General features: G+C 48.2%; 1 protein-coding gene across 4 annotated transcripts in view; it reads left to right on the plus strand.

Moving 5' to 3' along the window:
* The window catches only part of LOC120945518 (E-selectin-like), a 223,704-nt gene that overhangs the window by 107,151 nt on the left and 92,872 nt on the right, over positions 1 to 23,681 (plus strand). The gene's annotated exons all lie outside the window — the stretch shown is intronic.

A 23,681-nucleotide genomic window follows, 5' to 3' on the forward strand; every position in this document is an offset into this window, starting at 1 on the left:
TGGCAGCTGCTTTGGCAGACAAAGTCAGCTCAGCCTGGGTGAGAGAGGATGAGGAGGATGAGGACGGCTTGGTCATCCACTCTACTAATTTCTCTGCATGTTGAGGCTCAACACAGCTAGCTCCCGAAAAGAAGGACGAGCATGTCAAACGGACACGTGCTGAAGAGGATGCACCATGTCCACCACCAGCGTTGCCTCTAGATGCAGAGCCTGCTTGCCCTTGTGACTCTCTGCCTCTCTTTGTTGTCCTTCCAGACATTGTGATGGCCTGCACAGGACAAAATCAGTACACACACCTCGTACCTTTAGGTACAAACTGGAGAGGACAAGTGCAGTAACACCAACTACGTTTAGGTGCTAATAAACAACACAAGTGCAGTAACAGCAACTATGTTTAGGTGCAAATAAACAGCACACGTGCAGTAACAGCAACTACGTTTAGGTGCAAATAAACAGGACAAGTGCAGTAACACCGAGTACGTTTAGGTGCTAATAAAAAGCACAAGTGCAGTAACACCGAGTACGTTTAGGTGCTAATAAACAGCACAAGTGCAGTAACAGCAACTACGTTTAGGTGCAAATAAACAGCACACGTGCAATAACAGCAACTACGTTTAGGTGCAAATAAACAGGACAAGTGCAGTAACACCGAGTACGTTTAGGTGCAAATAAACAGCACACGTGCAGTAACAGCAACTACGTTTAGGTGCAAATAAACAGGACAAGTGCAGTAACACCAACTACATTTAGGTGCTATTAAACAGCACAAGTGCAGTAACACCAACTACGTTTAGGTGACTGTGTGCTGTTTAGTTTACACCTAAACATACTCAGTGTTAGGTGCAAATAAACAGGACAAGTGCAGTAACACCAACTACATTTAGGTGCTATTAAACAGCACAAGTGCAGTAACAGCAACTACGTTTAGGTGCAAATAAACAGGACAAGTGCAGTAACACCAAGTACGTTTAGGTGCTAATAAAAAGCACAAGTGCAGTTACACCGAGTACGTTTAGGTGCTAATAAACAGCACAAGTGCAGTAACACCAACTACGTTTAGGTGCAAATAAACAACACACGTGCAGTAACAGAAACTACGTTTAGGTGCAAATAAACAGGACAAGTGCAGTAACACCAACTACGTTTAGGTGCTATTAAACAGCACAAGTGCAGTAACAGCAACTACGTTTAGGTGCAAATAAACAGCACACATGCAGTAACAGCAACTACGTTTAGGTGACTGTGTGCTGTTTAGTTTACACCTAAACATACTCAGTGTTAGGTGCAAATAAACAGGACAAGTGCAGTAACACCAACTACATTTAGGTGCTATTAAACAGCACAAGTGCAGTAACAGCACTACGTTTAGGTGCAAATAAACAGGACAAGTGCAGTAACACCAAGTACGTTTAGGTGCTAATAAAAAGCACAAGTGCAGTTACACCGAGTACGTTTAGGTGCTAATAAACAGCACAAGTGCAGTAACACCAACTACGTTTAGGTGCAAATAAACAACACACGTGCAGTAACAGAAACTACGTTTAGGTGCAAATAAACAGGACAAGTGCAGTAACACCAACTACGTTTAGGTGCTATTAAACAGCACAAGTGCAGTAACAGCAACTACGTTTAGGTGCAAATAAACAGCACACATGCAGTAACAGCAACTACGTTTAGGTGCAAATAAACAGGACAAGTGCAGTAACACTGAGTACGTTTAGGTGTAAACTAAACAGCACACAGGCATTACAACACGTTAGAACACTGCAGCTAGCACAATCTACTGCCTGACAAATAGGAATAGTTGATCTAGCTAAGCAATACAGTGTATAAATATATGTACATGTGTATATATATCCTCTACACACCGTAAATTTAACTAAACTGACTAGCCTGCCTGCTCTATCTAGTAAAAAAGACTGTCTCTCTAGCTCTCACCATAGGACTCATCTCTTTAACAACGCTGTAACACACTACACCCAGGCGCCTTGCAGGCTGCCTTTTATAGTGTGGGGTGTGTGCTAAAGCCCTGAGCCATAATTGGCCAAAGCCACTCTGGCTTTGGCCAATTATGGTTCTCCGTTTTTTGCGCGCTGTGATTGGCCAAGCATGCGGGTCATAGTGCATGCTTGGCCAATCATCAGCGCGAAATGCTGCAGTGAATTATGGGCCGTTGTGCCTCACTCGAATTTTGCGCGAACGACCCGTTTTGTTCGAATTTCATATATATATTGTAAGATTGGGGTTATTAGACTCCAGCGATAGATGCGTTTTCCAGTGAGTACGCCAATCCAGAACTGAGTTCTTAAGGGCCTGGTAGCCCACTTTTATTTAAAAGCATAAAAGTTCACAAATACAATAGCAGCCCTCGCAGGGGGTTCCACCATTCCTGTATCTTGCCAAATCAACAGTGTAGCCTCCTGGCTGTCATACTTGCTACCCGGCTGTTTCAGGCCTTTAGCCTAGGCCCCAGTTCTGTTCCTCAGAACAAACAGTTTCCCAGAGTTAAGCACAAACCTAGCTTACTCCCATTAAGGACATCTGCCTCCTGCAGACATCCACACAGCCTCCGACTTCTCTCAGAAAGATTGGGAATTCACCTGATTCCCAGGACAGACTTCCTGTCTGTGGGTGGGGCCCTGAGCTATAGTCAGGTTACAACTAAATAGCCCAGCACACAGCTGTGCAATCAGCATGCTTTTCTCTCTAAAATATGGCGTAAACCAGCAATCTTTCCCATAGCACAGAGTCCCAACCTCACATATCCTCCCCTCCTGTTTCGAACTGGAGGGAGGAACACATAGACTCATCATCAGAAATGGGACACCACTGTGCCAGCCATTGGCTGCGTAGGCCCATTTTTTCCGGGTATGTTTCCACCAACACTTCACTGTGGCGTCTCTGTGCCAACTATCAGCAGCAGGAGTCCCAACCTTTTCTGTAAAGGGGCACTCCACCCACATCTTCTTCCGTGTTCTTTTTCCTCCCACAGACCTACTCTCCTGGGACTGTTGGGGACCCACCTCTACGAAATCTGTCAGGGACTGACTGCTCTCACTACCTGACGCAACATTACCAATAACATTTGTTTCTCAGGTTCACTAACCCATATGTGGTTACCTTTGGCAACCAAACCATCTGAGATCAACACCACACCCTTCTGTTTAACCTCACTAGCAATGTTCCACAAAGGGTTACTCAACTCAACATTGTCATTGGGACCTCTTGTCCCCTTGTTTGCTAGGACAGTGTCTATGGAGGGACCACCTACAGGCAAGCAGTTACTCCCTATGGGACAGTCCCACAGTTTCACATCGCCCCCTGTTGTCCAACACTCCAATAGCAATTGTTCTACCAACGCACATTTTCCCACACCAATCTCGTTAACCATTTCTGTGTCCATTGGTACCTCAAACTGCACCTCTCTGCGAGTGGTGGACTGAACTCCCACTACTGCCACGTCCATTCCGAGCCCTTCCTTTACATGAGGTCTAGAGGTTGAGACAGTACGCGTGCCCTGTACCAACCACTGCTCAGCCGTACCTCAGACCACACCAGTAGGAATACACCCCATCACATCAGCATACGGAGAGACTTCCACTATGTCTATTATTTCTGATTTCTCTAACAATTTTCCTGAGCGTCTTCTGCACACAACCACCGCTGGAAGCACTCTCGAAGAGAACTGTGAGACAACTTTGCACAAAATTAACCAACAGTATAGCAACCAATTTTCACCAATACTGCCTAACAACGCCTGTACCACCTGTGTCCACCAATTGGTACTACGCAGTACCACGTCGCCCCTTTGCTGTGGATACATGCAGGTGTACATTGGAAAGGTTTTCACCAATTGCAACAACATCTCAGTTATTTCTAGACATGCCACATCTAAACACAGAACTCTAGGAACTTTTCCTTTACTAACTATGTGGAGGGGCTCATTTGCTAAAGCGTGAGAGGCTGAGTCACTTAAAGAGACCTCTGCCTCAAAGGCAACTGACAAAACTTGCGGCTTGCCCTGAGCACTGCAAATCGCATGTGTCACACTCATCCTCTCACTTTCAGCAACACTGACCAACTCCAAATCGCTATCCATTACCCCATCATCCTGAAGCTCAACATTCCTCATCTCTTTTGCTGTGGACAAAACCTCTGCTATGTATGCGCCCTTTTCAGATCCTTCCAACGGGAGAGGGTTAACTTCTGCAAAAGCCAACGCACCTGTGTCTACCAACCCTGCAGTCTCTCCCTTTAGCACAGCAGAAATTGTGTCCACTTCACTGTTACCCACCGAGCCTTCCTTCAACATAGCCAACAAACCTATGGCCCATCTGTCCCAGTCTGCCCTCTCTGTGCTCCCATCAGAGGTACCATGCAGTATGGCTCCAACTGCTAAAGGAGACACAGGACAGAGTGGCTCCACTGCAGACACATTTTTAAACACAGCAGGCTGCAATAACATAATTTCACCACTTTGCGCGGGTGGCGCTTCATTAAACTCATGCAGACTTTTTCTGCCAGCAGTGACAGACCGTAGTAATCCATTATCACTACAAGTAATTTTAAACATTTGAGTTTTACCATTTTTCTCATCACCAAGGTCAAGTACCCTCTTATCCATCAGAGTGGCACCACAGTTGTCCCAGGCAACCTCTGGCTCCAACACACAGAGCTTCCTGGAGGTTTCTAAGGACAGCTCTGCAGCCTTATACACGGTTGCTAAGGGGAATCGCATATCCTGCTTAGCGATCACCCCTACCTCATTAAGCATCACATCACCATAAGTACATGTGTCATCAGCAATATCTTCATCATCAGCATTCATAAACATAGCAGTTTTATAATCTCTATCAGATTGTCTTTTGTCAGAATGCATGGCACCCTGCATGCCACTCAACACATCACCCTTCCTCTCCAAAGGAATTATTTTGCCCATTAGGGCGGCTTCACAGTTGTCCAGGGAAACCACTTGCCTCACCATTACCGGCTCCTTGGCGGTTTCCCTTGGCAACTCTGCAGCACCTGCCTCTATCGCTAGGGAACATGGCACACCAACTGTTTTGGTCACCCCTAACACATCTCTCCCAGCACTCTGCTGGATTACCTTAGGTGCACACAAAGTCCATATGTCCTTTTTAGACTTTGACCTTGCTGCAAGGAGGGTTTTAACCTGTGTCTCCCCACTGATCTGGGTAACACACTGCAGCAAGTCCATTTTTACACCGTCTGCAGATCTCCTCACTGGACACACTGCTACTTCACTTGGATCACAAACTGCAACAGTCTTACTATATCCCGTAGAGTTACCGGCTATCTTCATTTGAGGGCGCTGTCTCTCAATTGCATAGTTACTGGCCAACTCCCCCTGGTGGCCACAGGATGAAATCACAGCAGGCATCTCCCACTGTTTAGCACCCCCTGCAGACACAACAGAAAACTCCTTGTTGTTAGGGGTAACTGCAAACCTATCTGGAAGGGAATCTTGGCCCACCGACAAAGAGTTCTGCTCAGCAACATTACCTCCAGCTGCACCCCAGAATCTAGGGCAAGAAAATATGCCGTGCCCCAGCTGACCACATTCCAGGCATGGTGTTTGGCGACTTTCTCCTGTTGCTAAGGGAGATGGCACTCTCCCAACACGCAGAATTTCCCCTATCATCTTTATGGGGATGATGATATACCTCTTCCCTGTAGCTCCTCTTTCCCATTGACACATTTTCTCCTGTTGCCGGAAACGGTGCTCTCCCAGCTGCACTTTGCTGGCTCTCCGACACACGTAGGCTTCTCCCTCCATGAAGCGGTGTTGCTTTAAACTTGCCACGATCCTCTGTAGGCAATATCCTTGTCTTGCGGTCCACTGACCTGACATCATAGGTGTTGCTATGGGCAACTGCACCCATCTGCTCACTCTTTACACTCAGAGCAGGCTTCTCGTACCTTTGCTTTGCTGAAGCCTGGGACAAAGGGCATTTGGAAACTTCATGCCCCCACTCACTGTACTGCAAACAGCTCACCTGGCTCTCAACACTTTTCACATTGATAGCTGGCCGGCTTACACCAGCGTTGCCAGGGGCAACAGCATGCACTTTCCCTTTAATTTGGTTCAGCGCAGCCAGGTGCATCTTGCACCAATCTGGGGCTTGTTCTGTCTGTAACAACCCCTCCAGCCATAAAGTTCTGTCTCTCATTTCTGCAATCATTGCTTTCGGTTTGTGTTTTGACCTCCCCATCGCTGCAAACAGGCCAATGTTTTTTAACACAGTTCCTTTTAAACAAAGGAAAAATGTTGGTGCACTGTCTCCAAGACTTGCAAATGGCACACTTTCACATGCAGACTTCACTCTTTGCTGTTCCGCTTGAACCATCCACTCACTGGGCCTTCCCAAGTGGATACATCTTCTCAGGTCACGCTGAGCTCACTTCCACAGGTACACCACCTGTATGCAACACAGTCCATCAATTGAACTCCTGTGCAATGCAGTTCGCCTGGCTGCCACACACAGCTAACAGCAGTTCACAGCAGAAAACTTTGACTTTCAGTTCACATTGGTTGCTCATCATAGCATTGCTGCAAAACACTCAGATTCTTTCTACCCAATGTTTTTTGGTATGCGAGGATCTGGAACTCTTCCAAAACTGCCCGCATTCTCCACCATATGTAAGATTGGGGTTATTAGACTCCAGCGATAGATGCGTTTTCCAGTGAGTACGCCAATCCAGAACTGAGTTTTTAAGGACCTGGTAGCCCACTTTTATTTAAAAGCATAAAAGTTCACAAATACAATAGCAGCCCTCGCAGGGGGTTCCACCATTCCTGTATCTTGCCAAATCAACAGTGTAGCCTCCTGGCTGTCATACTTGCTACCCGGCTGTTTCAGGCCTTTAGCCTAGGCCCCAGTTCTGTTCTTCAAAACAAACAGTTTCCCAGAGTTAAGCACAAACCTAGCTGACTCCCATTAAGGACATCTGCCTCCTGCAGACATCCACACAGCCTCCGACTTCTCTCAGAAAGATTGGGAATTCACCTGATTCCCAGGACAGACTTCCTGTCTGTGGGTGGGGCCCTGAGCTATAGTCAGGTCACAACTAAATAGCCCAACACACAGCTGTGCAATCAGCGTACCTTTCTCTCTAAAATATGGCGTAAACCAGCAATCTTTCCCATAGCACAGAGTCCCACCCTCACAATATATATATATATATATATATATATATATATATATGTGCTTTATATTTAGATCCTTTTTGCCTGGCCGCCTCTACGTTGTCCTGGTGGTGCCCGCCCCAGGCGTTGTTTGGGCGAATGTCCTGGCTGTTGCGCCCTTTGATATGGACTCACAGATTTAGACCTATAATTGTATATTTAATCATGCAGTATTGCAAATATTTTATCTTATTACTAGGAAGCGTGCTACTCTCTTGTCTGGGTCCTTGACCATACAGACAGCAGGCAAAAGATGCATGTTACGCAACTATACTTATAGGTATACATACGATTGTGTTCATTTTTATGAAATATCTCACCCATAATCTTTGGGACGAGACACTTGAAATTTTTATTGTGAATTTCATTTGTTTTAACATTTGTATAATACAGTATAACACTATTTTATCAATATTGGTCTCCCTTGTTTTGGTCGTTATAATACGCCTTTTTTTGGTTGCTGGAGTGATCTCTGGTTTATACCTTTGGTTTATGCCTTTGGCCTGGGTAGGAATACCTTGCTTTGGGACGTCTCTATAATCATTCTCAAATATTTCAGCCTTTTTTGAGGCTGTAAGGCAGATTTTTCCAGATTGAGGACCCAGCCTAGGTACTCTAAATACTCCACAGTGCATGAGCAACAGATCGTCCAGATAGGCTGTTACTGCTATGCCCCATGCCCTCAACTTTGCCTGAGGTGGGGCTAGTATCTTTGTGAAAACCCAAGGTGCAGTAGCAAGACCGAATGGAAGGGCCACAAACTGGAAGTGGCGCTGATCCACTGCAAACCTTAGAAATTTTTGGTGAGCGGGAAATATTGGCACATGAACATATGCATCTCTGATGTCTATTGACGCCAGGAATTCTCCTCCCTGAAGGGTGGAGTCTACTGAACGGACAGACTCCATGAGGAAGGAGCGAATGTTTAGAAACTGATTCAAGTCTTTCAGATCTAGGATAGGTCTGACATCCCTATTTGGTTTTGGAACCGTAAAGAGGTTTGAGTAGAACCCTGAGCCCTGATCTTCTAGAGCTACTTCCATGATTACCCCTTGGGTCAAAAGGCGTTCCAGGGCCAAAAGCAATGACCTCCTTTTTTCTGGATTCTTAGAAATTTTTGATCTCAGAAAACGGGGTGGCAGAAGTTCTCGGGATTCCAGCTTGTAGCCGAGAGACACCATGGAGATGACCCACTTGTCCTGAACCTCTTCCTGCCAGGCATTTGCAAATCGCAGCAGCCTTCCCCGCACTCGGCCGAGCAGGGTCAACTCTTTATAGGGAAGTTTTGGGGTTTTGTTTGAAAGACCTTAAACCCCAAACTCTTTTCTGCCCTTGGGCTTGGCTTTGGGCTTTTCCCCTAGTATTAGACTGGGGAGGCCGTTGTTACTGCCTGGAAGACAAAGTTCCAGGGGCTGGGGAAAGAGAACGTTTAAATGAGGGGTGTTAACTCTTCAGCCCTGTACACACGGGCAAGAATTCTCCAACAAGGGATGAATTGGGAAGATATACACAGCCTGTGGGGATTTTATATGTGGTACTCACCATTTCTGCATAATATTGCACCTGCGTCTTAAGCGCCTGTAAGGTAGAAGGGATCTTCTCATCCTCTAAGTCCTCAGACTGCACCTGATCCTCATCTCCAGATAGGGATTTTTCACCCTCAGAATGTTCATCTGATGAGAGAGCCAGAGCAGATGAAGGGGACCTACCCTGCTTTCTGCCACCTTTTTAAGGAGGTTGCGATTAATGTAGCAATTCTTCCTTCTAAGCCATCCAAAGCAGCTTTTAAAGTGTCCTCAGTGACAAATACAGGAGCTGCAACATTGGGAGAGGCTGCAAAGCCTGACAGGGATACATGTTCATCCTGTAAAGGCTGCTCCCAGTCTGTCAGGGGGGGGATGATATTCTGCAGGCATGATCAGAACCCCTAGCCCTAGGCGGGGATCTCTTACATTTTTTTACTTGCCCCTGACCCCTCTGGGAGACACAGTCCTTTAAGCTGCAAAGCAGAGGTACTAGTACAGGTGCAATCACTGCTGTGCTAAAAAGTCTTACGATATACATATATCAGCTTACTGCACAACCTGATACCGAGTAGATGTCTTATGTTTGCCTGGTCCGATCCCCTGGGATGCTTACAGCCCACAGCTCTGTTCCACCCGCTTACAGAAGGCTCTGGCACGCTGGGCTTTTAAACAGAAGCCTCTTGGCATCTGCACATTGGAGAGCCTTGCACACGCACAGGCACTAGCAACCACGCCCCCCCCCCTCCTTCCCCTGCCATCTGACAGTCCAAAGCGCGCTCCCGGCATGGCGGCGGCCAGGGGTGAAGGGGGAGAGAACAGACTACTGGGGGCTTTATGAGACCCCTCTTATGTGTATGTGGCAGAGCCTGCAGCAGAGAAGGTGAGGGGTGTTCTAAACAGACCGACTTCACTGAGTGTGTCCCTAAATGGTATGTAAGAGTACAGAAGGTATGTAACTTACTCCCTCTGGTGGCCAAAACCAGGTAAGACATGCCTACTCACAGAAGATAACATTTAAAAAAATTATCTTCACTTACTTTATCCCCGCCGCAAGAAAGCTGCTAAAAATAGCAGATCCAGCCTTCACCCATCGCGGCGGGTAGTGTTGTGCCAACCTTCAGGTTCATGGGTTCCTTCTTACAGGATCCTCTTACCTGGACCTGTAGAAGACTCTGCCAGAACTTTTCGTGCCACTGTTGTATTAGTACACCAAAGCCTGGATCCCAGAGCCCAGACCACCGAAGAGAGACATTACAGGCAAACCTTGTTTCTTCTTTACACGAGGCCCGGGTACCATCCATCTTAGGCGTTTAGTATTGGCCTGAGGTATGGATCCGGTTGTATAGCTCCTACTGTAGGTCTCCGCAGAAACCATCAACAGAGCTCTCTTCTAAGCACATGTTCAATGTGACCACCAACCTTAGACGCTGGCGAAAAAAAATGAGGTGCTTTCCATATGGGAGGGGTTATATAGGGGAGGAACTTGCCTTGTAATTAGGTTTGCCAGTGTCCAATCACCTGTGGTAACTATCTAACCACTCAGGGCTGGCCTTAGGTGTTCGGGCACCCAGTGCAAGCTAATCCTGTGGCGCCCCCCCCATCTTCACCCCTTGCCCCCTGGTCCCCTAAACATACACAAAGAGGCTGTCCGGGGCCCCTCTATCCTCTGCCGGGAGCCTGGGGAGTGACAATGAGGAGGAAGAGGTGAGGCAAGAGTCAGCGGAGCCCTTAGATGGCAGTGTGTCCTAGGAGGCTGCCTTCCTAATCCGCCTAGTGGTAGCGCCGACCACCCGGCCCTGCTGCGACTCACATTTTGCAAGCTGCGATGGCCCCATGGCACCCCTGTTGCCCATGGCGCTCGCACACCCCAAAGGCCGGCCCTGAACCCACTAAGTAATTATCAATGGCTCTGTGTCCTTTGATGTATAAACAAGATATATATATATATATATATAGTTATATAAATATGTATGTTACAGATTCCAGGCCACCATTTACAAGGGAGCTGCAACACCTAGACCAAGAGAACTTTTAAACACAGACTGGTACCTTTATAAGAAATTATTGTGGGACTTGCGCTGACTGAATTTTGTTTGTTTGTTTGGACTGTTCCAAACTTCTTGGAGAACTAACTACAGATTTTCTGTGGATGTTGGCTGCCTCAGATCCTTCTGTCTCTTCATGTAATCTCAGACAGACTCGATGATGTTGACATTAAGGCTCTGTGGGGGGCTAAATCATCACTTTCAGGTTTCCTGTTCTTCTTTATGCTAAAGATAGTTCTTAACCCCTTCAGTTCCACGCTATAGCCGAAAGATGGCTACAGCGCGGACCTGAATTGCCGGGAGGGCGTCCCTGGACGTCCTCCTGTGCTCAAACGGGCTGCGCGCCCCCTGCAGCGCGCGCTCTGTGATCAGCGAGTCATTGAGACTCGGCTGATCACAGGTCGGAGTAATAGGTCGATCCTGACCCCTTACTACGCCACAGCTGATTATGTGATGTAAACAGAGCTGATAATCGGCTATTTTTTTTCCTCACGCTGATAGCGTGAGTAGAATACAGAGCTGCATTAATTTGTGTTTTTTATACTTACCTGAAGTTCAGCTTTGAAGTGGTATTAAACACAAAAACAAACATTTTTATTTTGACTTGGTTATCTTGTCAATACCATACATCCTGTCTTAAGCCTCATACACACGCTCGGTTTTCTCGGCAAGAACCAGCAAGAAAACTGTTGGCAGAGCTTTCTTGCCGAGTAAACCGAGCGTGTGAGCTTTTCAGGTTTCTCGTCTGGAAATCTGCCCAGAATCTTGACGAGAAAAATAGAGATCCTGCTCTCTATTTTCTCATCGAGATTCTTGTCAGCCTGTTTCCCAACGAGAAACCCGAGCGTGTGTATACTTACCTGTCACCTTGGAAACCCGCGCATACTCGAAATTACTTTGACGCATGCACGGTAGCTTCCACGGCATAGGTAGGGTGAAGCAAGATGGCGGCGATGGCATCAAATGTGACGGGCGCATGCTCATCGTACGTGATGACGTCACCACGTTTTTGCCTTTCAAAAGAACCGCAGTTCTTTTGAAACAAGTGTGTGTACACTCAGGCGGCAAGAGATTCTTGCCAAGAATCTCGTCAGGAAAAACAATGTTTTTTCCTGACGAGATTCTGGCCCATGTGTACGAGGCTTGAGGGTGTTTGCACTCTGGATGGAGGAGCAAAGCAGATATCTTTGAACAGCAGCATTGTCAGTTTGGGGGGAGGGTAGTGTTATTGTCTGCAAAACAGGAACTGCTACACATGGATCGAAATTCAGCCAGTCCCTGCTGAACCAGACAATTTTTGATCCATGTATTGCCAGCTTTACTGGCCTGATCACCTAGTGAAAATAAAGGGAAAAAGCCTAAAAAAGAAAACGCAGACACCATATCTATGAACTAGTAAGCTGCAATATATTTTTTGTTTTTGAGCTTTATACTGCGTTAAAATTTAAAATCACAAAAGGATGTAATTTACTGGGAAGACAAAATCTGGAGTAGCTGTGCATGGTAACCAATCAGCTTATATTTTCAGGCTGTTCCGTTAAAGCAAAACTAAAGCCAGAAAATAAAAAAAGAGGCAGGCTCTTTATTGCAGAAGAGAGATGCAATGTCTTCTCTGCAATAAAATAAATGTACCTACTGTGACAGGAAGTCAGGTAAATCTGTGGATGTTGTCACAGACGGAACATACATTTCTGCCTTGTTTAGACAATACACCAATTGTTATTAGGCGTCGGCTGCAAAAGTATCCAGAAAAGGTCTAAGGGCGTTGGAAAACTTCAGCTGTTCAGAATGAGGATTACCACTGATTTGCTGCATCCTGAGGCTTTCTGAGTGAAGGAGAGCAGTAGTTGAAACTGTCTTCTGAGGAGGTGATTGATTTTTCTGTGTGATAAAAATCAAAAAGAGACTATTGTTTTACTGCTGTATGACCAGCAGTGTCTGCCCAGCACTAGGCTGTGCCAGACTCCATATATAGGTTCCTGTGTGGTGAAGATAGACGCCCCAAGTGGCCAGGGTTTATTTTATGTTTGATTTTGTTCATGCTGTTTGGATGCTTGCACTTGTTTCCAGCAAGATGGAAGAATAAACCAAAATCTTTGTTTTCAACTGTCTTCGACTGCCTGTCTGTATAAATGTAGTGTGTAGTGAACCCATCCAAGGGGTCACACACCCCGCTACCGAGCTAACCCCTTTACACATGGTGGAGTGCCGCGGGCAGTTAAAGTAAACCCAAAATGGAGGAGATACTGAAACAGCTGGCTATAGCAAATGCAAATCAACAGCAGACAAATGCAGGTTTGCAGCGGAGCCTTGCAGCTCAACAACAGGCTCACGCAGCTCAACAACAGGCTCACCAAGAGAGCATGGCAGCTCAACAACAGGTTCACCAAGAGAGCCTTGCAGCTCACCGAGAGAGCATTGCAGGCTTGGAACAGAGACACCAGCAGCAAATGGAGGCCATCCTGAAACAGCTTCAGAGACAGCAGACCGAGGCTGGGAGTCAGGCCAGTAACATACCGACTTTTCGGGTAAGACACTTATTGCCAAAGATGACTGCAGATGAGGACCCTGAGATGTTTCTGACCACGTTTGAGAGAGCAGCAGAAAGAGAGAGTTGGCCTAAAGAACAGTGGGCTGGACTAGTGGCCCCCCTATTATCTGGAGAAGCCCAAAAAGGCATATTTTGATATTTTTGATCGATTAAAAGAGGAAATATTGGCACATTTCGGTGTAACCCTGGATGTCCATGCTCAGCGGGTCCACAATTGGATATATCAGCAGAGGAAGCCACCGCGGTCGCAGATGTATGACCTCATTTATTTTGCTAGGAAATGGCTGTAGCCAGAAACTCTGTCCGGACCAAAAATTTTGGAGCGAGTAGTCATGGACAAATTTCTTAGGTCTCTTCCTAACACCCTGCAGAAATGGGTGAACCATGGTGGTCCGGAAACTGCAGAAAAACTTGTAGACCTGGTCGAAAGGTACCTAACAACAGAGAATTTGTCCTCTTGCTGTCAGAACCTGTACTCACCGAGACCGAGATGCTGAGGGCGGCTCACCTTTGCGACCCTGTGCAGACCACTCCCTGGAGTTGGGACAGAGGAGGGACGGCACAAGGAGGCACCGGCGCCGGGAGCTGGCAGGAAGACTTGGTGCAGCTGACGGAAGCAGGGCAGGTGCAGAAGACTGGAGACAAGCGTTGGTCAGGCAGGAACTGGTAGGTGAGTCTGGTAGGGTCCACAGGAGATGAGGGCAAATCCGAGTCACAAGCCGAGGGTCAAGGGCAGGAGAGTTCAGAGGGAGTCCATGAGAGCAAGCCAAGGTCAAGGGGCAGGAGATAACAGCAATCCAGGTAACGTTAGCCAAAGGGTCAGAGGTTCCAGGTGAGAGGAGAGTCGTCAGGAATTCCAGGTCAAAACAGGCAGGTACGGCAACAGGTAAACACATAGGAGCTGAAGACAAACCAGCAACCTGTTCAGGGAAGGCTGCTGGTTTAAATAGGAATGTCCGGCCTCTGATTGGCCCCAGGGTTGCCGCATACGTGCACGTGCGCGCTTCCACGCACACGGCGCGCTGCCGTACCGCGCATGCGTGCGCGCAAACCACGCACAGGCATGCGCCGAAATGTCATTCTACTGGGCATGTGCGGGAATCTGTCAGAGATGGAGCTAGTACCCTGACAGTGCCCCCCCCAAGGGGCGGACTCCGGACGCCCAAACTGGTCATTAACTTCGGGTGTTCCAGGTGAAAGGCCCGAATCAGGCGAGGGGCATGGAGATTCCGGGAAGGCTCCCAAGAGTTATCTTCAGGGGGATATCCCTTCCACTTTATAAGGTATTTCAACTGCCTTCCTCTTTTCCTGCAGCTCAAGATAGCCTCCACCTCAAACTCTTTTTTACCCTCAATCTCCACTGGTGGAGGTGGCAGTTCTTCTCTACCGTTGAAGGGGTCAGACACAACGGGCTTAAGCAGAGAGGCGTGAAACACAGGGTGGATCTTGTAGGACCTGGGTAAAGCCAACTCAAAAGCTACTGGGTTGATTTCTCGCCTGATCTCAAATGGCCCGATGAACCTTGGACCCAGCTTCCGAGAGGGAATAGGTAACTTGAGGTTGATGGCGGATAGCCAGACCTTCTCACCCACTTTGAAGACAGGACAATCCTTCCTCCCCTTGTCATGGAACCTCTTATAGTCCTGCTGAGCTTGCTGCATGCTTTCCTGTAACTTCTGAAAGTTTTGCTGGATGCAGGTCACACGTTCCTGGACCGCTGGCACAGATGTTTCCGGGATGGAGTCCGGCAAAAAGGAAGGGTGGAAACCGAAGTTAGCCCAGAACGGGGTTTGGTTTGTGGAAGAATGTATGGAATTATTGTAAGCGAACTCGGCTGTAGATAACAAGGAGGACCAATCGTCTTGGGAGACTGAGCAAAAGCATCGTAGATACTGTTCTAGCGTTTGATTAGTGCGCTCTGTCTGGCCATTACTTTGAGGGTGATAGGCCGAGGACAGACAGATCTTCACTTCCAAAGCTCTGCAAAGTTCCTTCCAAAATTTGGATGTGAATTGAGTACCTCTGTCAGATACTATGCTTTTGGGCACTCCATGGAGCTTGATAATCTCTTTAAAAAAGATTTTGGCTGTGTCTGCCGCGGAGGGCGTACCCACCATGGGCAAAAAATGCGCCATCTTGGACAGACGGTCCACCACGACTAGGATCGTGGTAAACCCGGCTGAAGGAGGCAAATCGACAATAAAGTCCATGGAGATGTCAATCCAGGGCCGTTCTGGGATAGGAAGGGGTTTCAGCAGCCCCCAGGTCTTCGTGTTTGGCCCCTTACTCCGCTGGCAGCGAATGCAGGAAGAGACATAATCCTTGCAGTCGGACCTCAATTTAGGCCATCTGAAGGAGCAAGAGATCAGTTCGGAAGTTTTACGGGTACCAAAATGGCCAGCCAATTTACGATCATGGAAGGTGCTGAGGATTAACTGTCTTGCCTCTGTTGGAACAAAAATCTTCCCACGAGACCACAGCAGGTCGTCCTTTTTCTCCAAGGAGGAAACCTCATGATCAGGGCACCGTTGGCATGCGGTCTTTAGAGCAGTCAACAAATCTGTTTGAGGGAGAAGCAAAAAATTTTGAGGTGACAGGATCGTGCTGGGCTCGGAAGTATCGGGCGTCTCTGGAAACATCCTGGAGAGGGCATCAGCTTTTCCATTTTTTGCGCCAGGACGATAGGTAATATGGAAATTGAAGCGAGCAAAAAAAAGAGCCCAACGGGCTTGTCTGGGCCTAAGGCGTTTTGCAGACCGTAAGTATTCCAGGTTCCTGTGGTCAGTGAAAATGATAATGGGATGCGCTGCCCCCTCCAGCAGGTACCTCCACTCCTCCAGTGCAAATTTTATGGCCAGTAGTTCTCTATCGCCTACGTCGTAATTGCGCTCAGGAGGACTTAGTTTCCGAGAGGCGTAGGCTACTGGGTGAAGAAGCGACTTCGGTCCCTGTCTCTGGGAAAGAATAGCGCCTGTAGCAGATTCCGAGGCGTCCACTTCTAGAACAAAAGGTAACGTAGAATCCGGATGACAAAGTACAGGTGCCGAGGTAAAGGCCGTTTTGAGTTTGATAAAGGCCTCCTGAGCCTCTTGTGGCCACTGGAAGCGGTGCCCCTGGCGGGTCAACTTGGTGATGGGAGAAACAATTGATGAAAAACCGATGATGAATCGTCTATAAAAATTGGCGAAGCCAATGAAGCGCTGAACGCCCTTTTTGTCTGTTGGAGGTGCCCACTCCTGAATAGCACTGATTTTCTGGGGATCCATGGCTACCCCATGCACAGAAATGATAAATCCTAAAAATTGCACTGATGTCTTTTCGAACTCGCATTTTTCTGATTTGAGATAAAGCCGGTGTTGTCTCAAGATGGGGAGAACCTGCCTGACATGTTGCCGATGTAATTCTTTTGTGGCTGAAAAGATGAGAATATCGTCCAAGTAGACTACGAGGAAGTCATCTAAAAATTGTCGAAAAATGTCATTGACTAGATGCTGGAAGGTGGCGGGCGCATTACAGAGCCCAAAGGGCATGACCAGATACTCGAAGTGCCCGAATCTGGACCTGAACGCAGTCTTCCACTCATCTCCTGCCCTTATTCGGACCAAATTGTAGGCGCCCCGGAGGTCCAATTTAGAAAAAACCTGAGCTGATCGAAACCATTGAAAGAGCTCGGGGATTAGAGGCAGCGGGTACCGGTTCTTGATGGTAATTTTGTTTAACTCCCTATAATCAATGCAGGGTCTAAGCGATCCATCTTTTTTCTCGACAAAGAAGATCCCCGCCCCCGCTGGCGAGGAGGAGGGACGGATGAACTTCTTACTTAAATTTTCTTCAATATAGACCTTGAGGGTCTTCAACTCAGTCTCTGACAAGGGGAATATGCGCCCAAAGGGAATTTCAGATCCGGGCAAGAGGTCAATGGGGCAGTCATATGACCGATGTGGTGGGAGACAATCGGCTTGTTTTTTGTCAAAGACATCCTTGAAGTCTAGGTAGGCTGGAGGAACATGCTGTAGGTCTTCAGGTGGAGTAGCTAGCGTGGAGCAGGCGACTGGAGCGGGTGCGAGACAGTGCTGGGAACAGTAGGTGGAAGGGAAGCTGACTTCTTTCTTGAGCCAATCAATGCAGGGCAGATGAACTTGTAGCCAAGGGAGACCCAGAATGATAGGGAACATGGGGGACGGGATCAAGTCCAAACAGAGGAACTCCCGGTGCCCAGAATCTGAGATGGCACAAAGAGGAAGGGTTTCCTGGGTAATCAATCCGGAACGGGGAAGAGAGCCATCAGCCAGATGAACTTGCAGCTGAAAATCCTTGGTACGGCAGGGGATACGCAGCTTTTGGGCCAAGGATGAGTCCAAGAAGCAGCTGCAGGCCCCGGAATCAATTATCGCCGGCAGACGTGTTGCCCCTTCCGGGAGCTGTAGGGAAAGAAAGAGGATAACATAAGTCTGAGGCAAACTGGTAACAGGGAAATTGATAGCAGATGGAGGTTTTGACTTACAAGGCCTTACTGGGCAAGTGCGCAAAAAGTGTCCGGCGGCTCCGCAGTACAGACAGAGGTTAGATTGACGCCTCCGGAGTCTTTCTTCTGGAGTCAGAGGGGCCCGTACTATACCAAGCTGCATCGGCTCTGGGTCGGGTAATGAGGTGTTTGGTGGAGCTGGGTGAGGCGGAGGTACTGGAGCATATCTTGGTGGAACCCAGTTAGGCCGGTTGGACTGGAACCTCTCCGAACGACGTTCTCGAAGGCGCCTATCCAGCTGAGTGGCGGTTTGGATTAAATCCTCCAGAGAGGCAGGGGGTGCCGACCTTGCAAGCTCATCCTTTAGGTTCTCAGAGAGGCCCTGGCGGTATTGGTACCTGAGGGCCAACTCATTCCAGCCTGTGTCAGCAGACCACTTTCTAAATTCGGCGGTGTAGTCTTCCACCGGCCGTCTCCCTTGATTTAAGCTGTGCAGAGTACCCTCTGCGGTGGCTGCACGTAGGGGGTCGTCGTATAATTTCCCCATGTGGGTGAAGAAGGTGTCCATAGAGTCAAGTATTGGACTGCGTTGTTCCATTAAGGAGTGTGCCCATGCTTGAGGCTCCTCAGAAAGGAGAGAGATTACGAATCCAACCTTAACAGCTTCGGTCGTAAAAGTTCTAGGTTGCAAGGCCAGGTAAAGGGAACAGGCATTCTTGAAAGCCTGATATTTCCGGCGGTCGCCTGAGAATCGCTCGGGCATGGAGACCCGGGGTTTGGGATTACTCCCCATCATGGCAGGGCTTGCAGGAGCTTGGGCAGCAGAAGGTCCGGGTGAAGAGGCTAGGGCCGCAGTGGATGGACCTGGGGAACCGGCCAGTTGTTGGAGGCGGCCATCAATCTGGAGGTAGCCTTTCTGAAGCTTCTGGACTGCCTCTGTTAAGGCGGAGACCTGTTGGCACAGCGTCTCAAAGGGTGAGCGCGCCCTGTCGGTCTCAGACATCTGGCTGGTTTGTACTGTCAGAACCTGTACTCACCGAGACCGAGATGCTGAGGGCGGCTCACCTTTGCGACCCTGTGCAGACCACTCCCTGGAGTTGGGACAGAGGAGGGACGGCACAAGGAGGCACCGGCGCCGGGAGCTGGCAGGAAGACTTGGTGCAGCTGACGGAAGCAGGGCAGGTGCAGAAGACTGGAGACAAGCGTTGGTCAGGCAGGAACTGGTAGGTGAGTCTGGTAGGGTCCATAGGAGATGAGGGCAAATCCGAGTCACAAGCCGAGGGTCAAGGGCAGGAGAGTTCAGAGGGAGTCCATGAGAGCAAGCCAAGGTCAAGGGGCAGGAGATAACAGCAATCCAGGTAACGTTAGCCAAAGGGTCAGAGGTTCCAGGTGAGAGGAGAGTCGTCAGGAATTCCAGGTCAAAACAGGCAGGTACGGCAACAGGTAAACACATAGGAGCTGAAGACAAACCAGCAACCTGTTCAGGGAAGGCTGCTGGTTTAAATAGGAATGTCCGGCCTCTGATTGGCCCCAGGGTTGCCGCATACGTGCACGTGCGCGCTTCCACGCACACGGCGCGCTGCCGTACCGCGCATGCGTGCGCGCAAACCACGCACAGGCATGCGCTGAAATGTCATTCTACTGGGCATGTGCGGGAATCTGTCAGAGATGGAGCTAGTACCCTGACACTTGCACAAGAGACGCACAGACTTTTCACCTCAAGACCAGACCTATAGGTAAGACTGCATCAAGGGATGGGGGTGGAGAGAGGTACCAAGGAGCAACTAGAGGAATTATCAGAACTACTGCTAATGTTTGGCGAGAGCAGCCTGGAAGACCCATCCCACAGGAGAGGACCAGAAGGTTGATTTGTTACCGTTGCCGGGAAGAGGGACATGTAGCAGGGGTTTGCCCAGCGGGTGATGAACCCATGCAGTGTGACTTTCTGACAGAGAGACGACAGTCCCTTTTTGCAACCACATGCACTGCAGTAAAGGGAAATGAGAAACCTTTATATAGAATGTGCTTAGATGGTAAAAATGTTGTGGTATTGTTGGATTCAGGTAGCCTGGTCACCTTAGTGAAAAGTGATCTAGTGGTTGGAAAAACCTTACATCCTAGGAAAATGGCTGTAGTTTGTGTACATGGGGACACTCGAGAATATCCGGTGACTACGGTTTCCTTTGAAACCTCCCTCGGTAACTTGTGTCACCAGGTGGGTTTAGTTCCCAAACTGCCACATGACGCCATTGTGGGAAGGGATTTCCCAAAATTCTGGGAACTTTGGGACTGCCCAGATTCCCAAGTAGGTGGTTCTTCTGAGTCTGAACCATCTACTCCAGAAACCTATAACTGTGCGGATTCTCCTGAGTTTCCATTCTCAGTATTAGCAGGGGAAACACCAGTCCCTAGGGAGGAGCCTGCTACCTCAGAAGAGGAACAGCGGCCGATAGGGTTTGATGACCTCGAGGTGCACAGAGAAAATTTTGTCACTGAGCAATTGATGGACCCCACATTGCTAAGAGCCCGGGAGAATGTAGTGAAGATAGATGGGGAGTTAGTTAACCCCGACGAGAGGGTTGCCCTCCCTTCATTATTGAAAGGGACCTGTTATATCGAGTGTCACAGAGGATAGATGACACCATTGAGCAACTGGTAGTACCTAAACCGTACCGCATGATGGTTTTGGAACTGGCCCATGGGCACATTCTTGGGGGACATTTGGGAGCGGAAAAAACCCGGGAGAGGATCACCCAGAGGTTTTATTGGCCTGGGATCACTAAAGAAGTGGAATTGTACTGCTCTTCCTGTCCAGTGTGTCAGATTACTGCACCCATGCCACATTTCCGCAGTCCGTTGGTACCCCTGCCCATTATCAAGGTCCCTTTTGAGAGGATCGCCATGGACTTGGTTGGCCCCTTACTGAAGTCCACTAGAGGGCACCAGCACATCTTGGTAATAACGGACTATGCCACCCGGTACCCAGAAGCGATTCCTCTCTGAAACACCTCTGCTAAAACCATTGCCAAAGAGTTGTTTCAGGTTTTCAGCCGTGTGGGTCTTCCTAAGGAAGTCCTAACTGACCAGGGCACCCCGTTTATGTCTAGGGTGACCAAAGAACTTTGTAAACTCCTGAAAATGACCCAATTACGTACATCAGTATATCACCCTCAGATGGGTTAGTGGAAAGGTTTAATAAAACCTTAAAACAAATGTTGAGGAAGGTGGTGGATAAAGACGGAAATAATTGGGATTATCTGCTCCCTTATCTGATGTTTGCAATAAGAGAGGTTCCCCAATTGTCCACAGGGTTCTCTCCGTTTGAGCTACTGTATGGGAGGCAACCCCGGGGCCTACTGGACATTGCCAGGGAAACATGGGAGAGTGAGAGTTCCCCTCATCGAAGTGTGATTAAACATGTGGCCCAAAAGATAGAATTGCCCAAGTGATGCCGATTGTGAAGGAACATTTAGCCCAAGCCCAATTGGCTCAACAAAGGATTTACAATCATGGGGCCCAGGTCCGTTCCTTTGCAGATGGTGATAGGGTGTTGGTGCTGGTCCCCACAGTCGAAAGAAAAATCCTAGCCAAATGGCAGGGTCCATATGAAGTGTTGGAAAAAATGGGAGTGGTGAATTAAAAATTAGCCAACCGGGAAGACGAAAACCTGAGCAGCTCTATCACGTGAACTTGCTGAAACCATGGAAGGATAGAGAGTCCTTGGTCGCTAAGACTACCTGATTTTCTGCTCCATTTAACCTGGCTGTCCCTGAAGTTGGGATAGCGGAGACTCTATCCAAAACTCAGAAACAGGAGGTTAAAGAATTTGTGCTCCGTAATAAGGAGAAGTTTTCAGACCTGCCAGGTTGGGTCTCCGGAGATGAACATGACATTATCACCACACCAGGGGATAAGGTCAAGTTGAAGCCTTATAGAATTCCAGAAGCCCGGCGAGAGGCAATTCGCCAGGAAGTAAAAAAAATGCTTGAGCTGGGGGTGATAGAAGAGTCAAATAGTGATTGGTCCAGTCCCATTGTCTTAGTGCCCAAACCAGATGGAAGTTGGCGGTTTTGTAATGACTTTCGCCGCCTGAATAAAATCACTAAGTTTGACACCTATCCTATGCCCCGCATAGATGAACTGATTGATCGCCTAGGCACTGCCCGGTACATGACAACATTAGACCTGACCAAGGGTTATTGGCAAATTCCTCTCTGAGTCGGCCAGCGAAAAAACAGCATTTGTAACTCCAGACGGATCTTTCCAATATTGGAGGATGCCTTTTGGGTTACAGAATGCTCCCGCCACATTTCAACGCACCATGGATAAGACCCTTCGGCCTCATCGAGCCTATGCTGCTGCATACCTCGATGACATTGTCATCCACAGTGAGGATTGGGAATCACACTTGCCAAAAGTTCAGGCTGTGTTGGATTCCATCTGGAAAGCCGGGTTTACAGCCAATCCAAAAAAATGTACCCTTGGGCTAGAAGAGGCTAAGTATCTGGGGTATACCATTGGAAGAGGTCTAATCAAGCCCCAAATAAACAAAGTTGAGGCTATTCAGGATTGGCCACGTCCCACCAACAAGAAACATGTTCGTGCATTTTTGGGGATCGCGGGCTATTATCGCCGCTTTATCCCCCATTTTGCCTCACAGACGGCTCCCCTGACCAATTTGACCAAAGGGAAGGAGTCTGTCATGACCAAATGGACTCCCGAAGCAGAAACAGCTTTTCAGGCTTTAAAACAGGCCTTATGTAGTTAGCCAGTTTTAAATTCGCCTGATTTTTCATGGGACTTTGTGGTTCAGACAGATGCGTCAAATGTGGGCTTAGAAGCTGTACTGTCTCAGATTATCAAGGGGGAGGAACACCCTGTTATGTACCTCAGCCGAAAGTTGAAGGCCCATGAGGAGAATTATGCCACCATTGAGAAAGAATGTTTGGCGGTGAAATGGGCTTTGGATTCTCTCCGGTACTACCTCGTGGGTAGACAGTTTGAACTGGTGACAGATCATGCCCCATTGAAGTGGATGGCACAGAACAAAAAGACCAATAGGAGAATAAATAGGTGGTTCCTGGCCCTCCAGAAATTTAGTTTTGTGGTAACGCATCGCCCTGGTGCTAAAATGGGGAATGCAGATGGGTTGTCCCGAGTGCATGCCTGCCTGGCAACCTGTGTCCCAACCCTAGGGTTGAAACAAGAGGGGGGGGGTATGTGACAGGAAGTCAGGTAAATCTGTGGGTGTTGTCACAGACGGGACATACATTTCTGCCTTGTTTAGACAATACACCATTTGTTATTAGGCGTCGGCTGCAAAAGTAGCCATAAAAGGTCTACGGGCGTTGGAAAACTTCAGCAGTTCAGAATGAGGCAATTAAGGCCTCTATAAGTAATCCAGCGGATTACCACTGATTTGCTGCATCCTGAGGCTTTCTGAGTGAAGGAGAGCAGTAGCTGAAAGTCTTCTGAGGAGGTGAGGAGGTGATTGATTTTTCTGTGTGATAAAAATCAAAAAGAGACTATTGTTTTTCTGCTGTATGACCAGCAGTGTCTGCCCAGCACTAGGCTGTGCCAGACTCCATAGATAGGTTCCTGTGTGGTGAAGATAGACGCCCCAAGTGGCCAGGGTTTATTTTATGTTTGATTTTGTTTATGCTGTTTGGATGCTTGCACTTGTTTCCAGCAAGATGGAAGAATAAACCAAAATCTTTGTTTTCAACCGTCTTCGACTGCCTGTCTGTATAAATTCAGTGTGTAGTGAACCCATCCAAGAGGTCACACACCCCGCTACCGAGCTAACCCCTTACACTACCTATTTGTAGTCTTCTGCAGAATGTACAGAAATTTCATTTTCTGCATGGTACCTGTGTGCCAGGATGAA

The sequence above is a fragment of the Rana temporaria genome, chromosome 7, assembly GCF_905171775.1.
Source record: "Rana temporaria chromosome 7, aRanTem1.1, whole genome shotgun sequence".
Classification (NCBI taxonomy): Eukaryota; Metazoa; Chordata; class Amphibia; order Anura; family Ranidae; genus Rana; species Rana temporaria.